Source organism: Vulpes vulpes, chromosome 11, assembly GCF_048418805.1.
Source record: "Vulpes vulpes isolate BD-2025 chromosome 11, VulVul3, whole genome shotgun sequence".
NCBI classification, from domain to species: Eukaryota; Metazoa; Chordata; class Mammalia; order Carnivora; family Canidae; genus Vulpes; species Vulpes vulpes.
Genome location: NC_132790.1, coordinates 52,442,955 through 52,452,081, shown reverse-complemented (window position 1 = coordinate 52,452,081; position 9,127 = coordinate 52,442,955). Strand labels below are relative to the sequence as shown.

The following is a 9,127-nucleotide window of genomic DNA, read 5'->3' as shown; positions in this document are numbered from 1 at the left end:
CAGTAGAAGGAAATAATAAAATTACAGCAGAAATAAATGAAATAGAGATTCAAATAACAATACAACAGATTAATGAACCCAGGAGGTTTTTTTTTTTTTTTTTTTTAATAAACAACATTGATAAAAACTTTGGCTGGACTCATCATGAATAGAAAAAGGAAGGATATATAAATAAATCAGAAATGAAGGAGGAGAAATAACTCACACCACAAAAATACAAAGGATTATAAGAGAATATTATGAAAAATTGTACACCAACAAATTGGGCAACCTAGGAGAAATGGATAAATTCCTAGAAACCATAAACTCTGAAATGATGCATGCTTGCATGACTGATTTCTGAGACAAATTGGCAAATGGCAAAAGCATGTCAACACAGTCCCCCAGAGGTTCATTCAGCACACAGCCATGTCAGGTGCATCTCTAAAATTTAGAGTCTTGAAACTCTGCCATGCCCCTGAGATAAAACACAGGAGTACCCTGCCACGTGACAGGCAGAGAGCTCTGACACAGGCAGACTGAAGGCAGAGATTGGGTGAAGCCAGGGACACTAGAGGAGTGATTGTTTGCTCTCCTGTGAGAGCTTCCTGAAGAGTGGTGGACACGAACTTCCTGCTTTGAGGACCAGAGAGCCTGGCACACCATTTCTACACCTCTTCCCCAAGTCCACCCCCCATATATCAGCACTCACTGACTTCAGTATGAAAAATAGCACCACCCAGTGCTGGCCTAAGCAGCATACACCAAGCCCTGCCCCCTCAGCCCCTGCAGATGCTTCTACACTAGGGATAGTTCACCTGAGAATCAGCAAGAAGGCCTCACCCCCAGAAGACCAGTACAAATTTCTCACACTCACCAAGTCTACTGATTATAGAGTGCTGCAAAGCTTCATCTCTAGAGGAAGTAGGATCAAGCTTACTTTTTATTATTTTATTTTATATTTTATTTTATTATTTTATCTATTTTATTTATTTATTTTATTTTATTTTATTTTATTTTTTATTTTTTATTTTTTTTTACAATTGAGATTCACATTTATTGATATTAAAGAAACCACAAAAATTAGAAGTGGGTTAATTCATCCATGTATTTCTTCAGTGAGGATTTTTGTTTAGTCATACCAAAATAGCTCATTGCTCTTGGTTATAAAAAAAAAAAAAAAATTATTTGCACTTAAAAAAATGCTCCCGTGCTTTCATCCTTCTCCCTCCTGCTCTCAAAATTCCATTCTTTTTAAAATCTCATCTTTTCTTCATCATACTTGGAATTCCAGTTGGCGTATCTGGCAGTTACACACAGATTACTTCATATGGCTTAACAGAAGTTTAATCGAACATAAAAACAAGATCTAAAAAATAACTTCCATACTCAAGTATAACCTGATCCCAAAACATACGAGCAAAAAAAAAGTTATAGGATTCAACAGTCATGTAAAGATCAACAACAGGAATCTGTTTACATGTAAAAAGCACACCAGAAAACAGTAATCTAGTTTCCCATTTCCCCTAAAAACATGAATGACAGGTAATCAAATATAAAGTCAGAAAAATTTTGCAGCTTTTTAACTGATTATTTAAGCTTTCTTTACTCATCAACATTAACATCAGGCGTTGAGAAGTATGATCGGTGTAGTAACATTCACAATTTCATAGGCAGTTTTATTTCAAAAGTTCTCATTATCTAAAATCTATATACCTTCTTATTTCTGGATCACCTCTAATTCTCTACATTAACTGGGAGCATGAGTAATTTCAAAAAATTAAAAACAGAGATTCATTTCTGGGGTGAAGATGGCCAAAGGCTGGTTAGCAAGGCGGCGCCGAGGTGGTTGGTGTTGCTGCTTTCGGCAAAAGTCCTAATGAAAGCCTCCCGGACGCTGAAACCATACCACGTCATGGAACCATCCGATACACCGGGTCACCAACTTGCAAGCTCCCAATTTTCTCCACTGAATAATAGATCCCAAAGAGTGGGGACGACTTGTATATTTGCTTCTCCGAAGGATCACACAGGCGGTAACTCTTCAGGGTTTCCAGGGGCTCCTTCCTGTCTATGATTCCAGTATCTGGGTCTACGGTGGTCAAGATGCACCTGGGGCAAGACAAAACCTTTTTCATTTCTACGTTGCCAATGAGGAGCTCATCCCAGGTGTCCTCCTCGAAAGCATCACCGCCTGTCACCACGATATTGGGTCTGAACTGGTCCATTTTAACTTTCTTCTCCAGCCTGGTATTCAGATCCGCCAGGGAGGCTTCGGAGAGGATCATGATGGGGCTGCAGTCTGGGTAGGCCACCTGGTAATTCGGTACCACAGGAGAGAAAATTTCCTTCGACGGTCTTCCCTTCATGTGCTTCTCAAACTGAACCAGCCTGAAAGCTTCTGTTTTCAAGAAGCTGGTGAACCACTGCGCTGCCTCGTCGCCACAGTCCCTGCCCTTAATGTCCATGCCGAACAGCCTGCAATCGTGGACCTTGTTTGAGGGAGGCAGCTTGCTCGGCAAAACCAGCTGGTCCATTCCCGGAGCCTTGAGCATCAGGCACTCGCCCTCACAGGTGATGGACACCAGCACCAGGCGAGGCTCCTGCCGGGCGGTGACCATGTGCCCATCTTCCTTAATCACCAGCCAAAACCTGTCCCGCAGGTGTCCGCAGCGCAGCCCCAGGGCCGTGCACTCCGCCGCGCTCACCCGCACGCCCTTGCACGACTTGACCGGGTAGATCCAGAGCTGCGCCACGGTGCCCACCTGCCGCAGCCGCCCGCGCCGCCGGGACCGCGCGCGGCGCCAGGCCACCGTCCCCAGCGCCGCGGCGGCCAGGCCGAGCGCCGCCCCCGCGAGCCAGGCGGGCCGGGAGGGCGCGGGGAGGCCGAGGCGGCGCGGGGCCCACGAGCCGGCGGCGCCCATGGCCCAGCGCGCGCGGGGCGCGAGGCCTGCAGCTCCGGCGGGGGCGCGGGGGCGCGGGGGCGCGGGGGGGCGCGCGGAGGGCGGGCGGGGGCACGGCGGCTCGGGGCTGGCCCTGCGCTCCCTGCGGCCCGCCTTTTATTTTATTTTTTTATGATCTAGCTTGTTTTGACAAGCACACCAAAATATGCCTAGGCTCTAGCTTCCTTTTTTCCCTTTGACAAGTCTCAATACAGCCATTACTCTCAGGAGCAGGAATAAAACAGGCTTTACCATCAAAAACAAACAAACAAAAAAAACCAAAACACAATAACCCAGACAAAATGGTAATTTAGAGGAATTCACCCCAAAAAACAGAACAGGAAGAAGTAATGGCTAGGGATTTAATCAATACAGTTATAAGTAACATATCTAAACTAGATTTTAAAACAATTAATTATAAGGATACTAGCTGGGCTTGAGAAAAACAAAGAAAACACTAGAGAACCCCTTATTGCAGAGATAAAAGAACTAAAAAACTAGTCAGGTCAAAATGTAAATGCTATAACTAACTCAAACCTGAATGGATGCCAAGACAATGAGGATGAATGAATCGGAGGAATGACTCACTGATATAGAAGTTAAAATTATGTAAAACAATGAAGCTGAAAAAAAAAAAAACAATGAAGCTGAAAAAAAAGAGGAAAATAAAATACTGGATTGTAAATGTACACCTAGGGAACTGAGCAACTCCTTAAAGCATAAAACTATTTGTAACACAGGAGTCTCCGAAAAAGAGAAAGAAAAAGGAGCAGGTTTCTTTGAGCAAATTATAGCTGAAAATTTCCCTAATCTGGAGAAAGACACAGACAGTGAAACCCAAGAAGCATAGAGAATTCCCATTTAATTCCACAAAAGCCAGCCATCACCAAGACCTATCATAGTCAAATTCATATGATACACATACAAGGAAAGAACCCAGAAAGCAACAAGAGGGGCGGGGGAGGGGGGAATCCTTAACATACAAGGGAAAAACAGATCAGGTTCACAGCAGATCTGTCTACAGAAACTTGGGAGGCCAGAAGAGAATAGCAGGATATATTCTACATGGTCAATAGGGAAAATCTGCATCCAAGCATACTCTATCCAGCAAAGCTGTCATTCAGAATAGAAGAGATAGAGTTTCCCAGACAAACAGAACCTAAAGGAGTTCATGACCATGAAAAAAGCCCTGAAAGAAATATTAAAGGGGACTCTTTGAATGAGGACATATAAAAGATCAAAATCAGCAAAGACTAGAAAGGAGCAGAGAACAAAACTCACAAACACCAATTTTACAGATAACACAATGGCATTAAATTCATAATGGCATTAAATTCATCTATAAATAATCACTCTGAATGTAAATAGATTAAATGCTCTAATCGAAAACATATGGTATCAGAATGGATACAAAAAAAAAAGATTAATCTATATACTGCCTGCAAGAGACTAATTTGATCTAAAGACATCTGCAGATTGAAAACGATAAGGTAGAGCACATATGTTAACGGATGCCAAAAGAATGTCAGAATATCCATATATCTATCAGATAAAGTAGTTTTTAATCCAAAGACAGTAACAAGAGATGAAGGGCATTAAATCATAATTAAGAGTCTATCCATCAAGAAGATCTAACGATTGTAAATATTAATGCTCTCAACTTGGAGCACTCAAATGTGTAAATCAATTAATAACAAGCATAAAAAAAACTCAACTGATAGTAACAGAATAATAGTAGGGTCCTTAGCATCCCACCCACAGCAATGGATAGATCATCTAAGCAGAAGATCAAGAAAACAATGGCTTTGAATGACATACTGGACCAGATGGACTTCACAGATGTATTCAGAGAATTTCATTCTAAAGCACTAGAATACACATTTGTTTCAATTGCACATGGAACATTTTCCAGAATAGATCACATACTGGGTCACTGACCAGTCCTCAATAAACACAAAAACTTGAGATCATTCTCTGCATATTTTCAGACAATGCTATGAAACTTGAAGTCAAGCATAATAATAATAATAATAATAATAATAATAATAATTTGGGAAGACTACAGATATATGGAGGTTAAAGAATATCCTACTAAATAATGAATGAGTTACCCAGGAAATTTTTTTTTTTAATTTTTTTATTTACCCAGGAAATTAAAGAGGAAAAAAAGTTTTTAAATACATGGAAGCAAAAGAAAATGAAAACACAACAGCCCAAAACTTTGGGATGCAGCTAAGGTGGTCCTAAGAGAGAAGTATATTGCAATACAGGCCTACATCAAAAAGCCAGAAAAATCTCAAATACTAATCTTACACCTTAAGGAACCAGAAAGGAACAGTACATACAGCCTACGGCAAGCAGAAGAAGGGAAATAATGAAGATTAGAGCAGAAATAAGGATATAGAAACAAAAGAAACAGTAGAACAGATCAATGAAACCAAGGGTTGGTGCTTTGAAAGAATTAAGAAAATGGAGAAACCTGTAGCCAGACTTATGAAAAAGAGAACAGAAAGGACCCAAATAAATAAAATCATGAATGAAATAGATCACAGCCAACACCACAGAAATACAAACAATGATAAGAGGATATTATGAAAAATTATATGCCAGCAAACTCAGCAATCTGGAAGAAACAAATTCCTAGGAACACAGAAACTGTCAAAACTGAAACAAGAAGAGATAGAAAATTTGAACCCATTATCAGAAAAAAAAAGTGAATCAGTAATATATATAAAAAAAAAAATCTCCCAACAAACAACAGTCCAGGTCCAGATGGCTTTTTTACCAGGGGTATTTTATCAAACATTTAAAGAAGAATTAATACCTATTCTTCTCAAACTGTTTCAAAAAATAGAAATGGAAGCAAAACTCCAAAACTCATTCTACAATTACAAGCATTATCCTGATGCCAAAACTAGACATATCTCCACTACTTAAAGAGAACTACAGACCAATATCCCTGATGAATATGGATGCAAAAATTCTCAACAAGATACTAGCTAACTGAATCCAAAAGTACACTAAAAGAATTACTCACCATGATCAAGTGGGATTAATTTCTGGGCTGCAGTAATGGTTCAGTATCCACAAATCAATCAACATGATACACCACATTAACTAAAGAAAAGATGAGAACCATATGATCCTGTCAATAGTTTGAGAGAAAGTGTTTGGCAGAGTACATCCATTCTTTTTTTTTTTTTTTTTTAATTTTTTATTTATTTATGATAGTCACAGAGAGAGAGAGAGGCAGAGACACAGGCGGAGGGAGAAGCAGGCTCCATGCGCCGGGAGCCTGATGTGGGATTCGATCCCGGGTCTCCAGGATCGCGCCCTGGGCCAAAGGCAGGCGCCAAACCGCTGCGCCACCCAGGGATCCCTACAGCATCTGTTCTTAATAAAAACCTCAACAGAGTAGGGATAGATGGAACATACCTCAACATCATAAAAGCTATATACGAAAGACTTACAACTAATATCAGCCTCAATGGGGAAAAAAATAAGAGCTTCTCTTTATGGTCAGAATCGAGACAGGGATGTCCACTCTTGTCATTACTATTTAACATAGTACTGGAAGTATTAGCTTCCAGCAATCAGACAACAAAAAAAGTAAAAGCACTCAAGTCAGCAAGAAAGAAGTCAAACATTCATTCTTCACATACTTCATGATACCCTATGCCAGAAAACCAAAAACTTGCTAGCATTTATACAGGAATTCAGCAAAGTCACAGGATATAAAATCAATGTACAGAAATCTGTTATTCCTATATACCAAAAACAAAACAGCAGAAAAAGAAATCAAGGAATTGATCCCTTTTACAACCGCACCAAAAAACATAAGATACCAAGAATAAAAATAACAAAAGAAGTAAAAGATCTGGAATCTGAAAAACTATAGAACACTGGTAGAAGCAGGACACCTGGGTGGCTCAGTGGTTGAGCATCTGCCTTCCGCTCAGGTTGTGATCCCAGGGTCCTGGCATCAGGTACCACATCGGGTTCCCTGCAGGGAACCCACTTCTCCCTCTCCTTCGGTCTCTGTCTCTGTCTCTCATAAATAAATAAAAAAAATTTTAAAAAAGAACACTCATGCAAGAAATTGAAGAGGACACAAAGAAATGAGAAAGCATCCCATGCTCATGGATGGAAAGAAGAAACATTGTTAAAATGTCTATATTACCCTAAGTAATCTACACATTTAACACAATCCCTGTAAAACTATGACCAGAATTTTTCACAGAGCTATAACAAACAATCCTAAAATTTATATGGAGCCACAAAACATCCCGAATAGCCAAAGCAAGTTGAAAAGAAAACCAAAGCTGGCGATATAACAATTCCAGACATCCATCTATAGTACAAAGCTGTAGTCATGAAGACAGTATGGTACTGGCACAAAAACAGACACACATAGATCAATGGAATAGAGTAGAAGACTCAGAAATGGACCCACAACTATATGTCCAACTAATTTTCAACAAAGCTGAAAGAATACCTAATTTTAAAAAGACAGTCTTCAACAAATGCTGGTGGGAAAACTGGACAGAAACATTCAGAAGAATGAAACTGGACCACTTTCTTACACCATACACAAAAATAAATCAAAATGGAGTGGCACAGGAAACCACCAAAATCCTACAGAACACGGACAGCAACCTCTTTAACCTCAGCCACAGCAACTTCTTACTAGACACATCACTGGAGGTAAGGGAAACAAAAGAAAAAATGAACTATTGGGACTTCAATAGTTGGGAATCCAAGATCCACTATCTTGGATATACTATCCAAGATAGTATAAAGAACTTACCAAACTCAACACCCAAGAAACAAACAATCCAGTCATGCAATGGCCAGAAGTCATGAACAGAAATTTCATCAAAGAAGACACACACATGGCCAAGAAGCACATGAAAAAATACTCCACATCACTTGCCATCAGGAAAATACAAATCAAAACCACAATGAGATACCCCCTCACACCAGTGAAAACAGCTAAAATTAACAAGACAGGAAACAACAAATGTTGGAGAGGATGTGGATAAAGGGGAACCTTCTTGCACTGTTGGTGGGAATGCAAACTGGTATAGCCACTCTGGAAAACAGTGTGGAGGTTCCTCAAGAAGTTAAAAATAGAGCTAACCTATAACCCAGCAATTGTACTACTGGGTATTTACCCCAAAAATACTGATGTAGTGACAACACCTACACCCCAATGTTCATAGCAGCAATGTCCACAATAGCCAAACTGTGGAAGGAGTCACATTGTCCTTTGACAGATGAATGAATAAAGATGTGGTTGGGCAGCCCAGGAGGCTCAGCAGTTTGGCGCTGCCTTCAGCCCAGGGCCTGATCCTGGAGGCCCGGGATCACGTCCCACGTCGGGCTCCCTGCGTGGAGACTGCTTCTCCCTCTGCCTGTGTCTCTGCCTCTCTCTGTCTGTCTCTGTCTCTGTGTCTCTCATGAATAAATAAATAAAATCTTAAAAAAAAAAAAAGATGTGGTCTATATATACAATGGAATATTACTCAGCCATCAGAAAGGATGAATACCCACCGTTTTCTTTGATGTGGATGGAACTGCAGGGTATTATGCTGAGTGAAATAAGTCCATGAGAGAAGCACAATGATCATATGGTTTCACGAGGAATATAAGAAATAGTGAAAGGGATTATTATTATAAGTGAAAGGAGGGAAACTGAGGGGGGAAATTAGGGAGGGAGACAGCCATGAGTGACTCCTAACTCTGGGAAACAAAGGGTTGCAGAAGGGGAGGTGGGTAGGGGGATGGGGTAGCTGGGTGACGGGCACTGAGGAGGGCACTTGATGGGATGAGCATTGGGTATTATACTATTTGTTGGCAAATTTAATTTAAAAAATTGAAATTAAAAAAATTGAATTTAAATAAGAAATTAAGGGACACCTGGGTGGCTCAGCGGTTGAGCGTCTGCCTTCGGCCCAGGGTATGATCCTGGAGTCCCAGGTCGAGTCCCCACATCATGCTCCCTACATGATGCCTGCTTCTCTCTCTGCCTATGTCTCTGCCTCTCTCTGTGTGTCTTTCATGAATAAATAACATTTTTAGAAATAAATGAGGAATTAAAAATAAATAAGTAAATAGGGAAATGGGCAAAAAATAAATGTTGGTGAGGATGTGGAGAAATTGGAATCTTGTGTTTTGGTGGTGGAAAATAGAATTCATGCAGCTGA

The 9,127-nt window shown here is 40.4% G+C and overlaps 1 pseudogene; it reads right to left on the bottom strand.

The window, feature by feature from the left end:
- Positions 1 to 1,022: 1,022 nt before the first annotated feature.
- Positions 1,023 to 2,939, bottom strand: LOC112933265 (mitochondrial amidoxime reducing component 2 pseudogene; annotated as a pseudogene).
- Between the last annotated feature and the right edge of the window lie 6,188 nt (positions 2,940 to 9,127).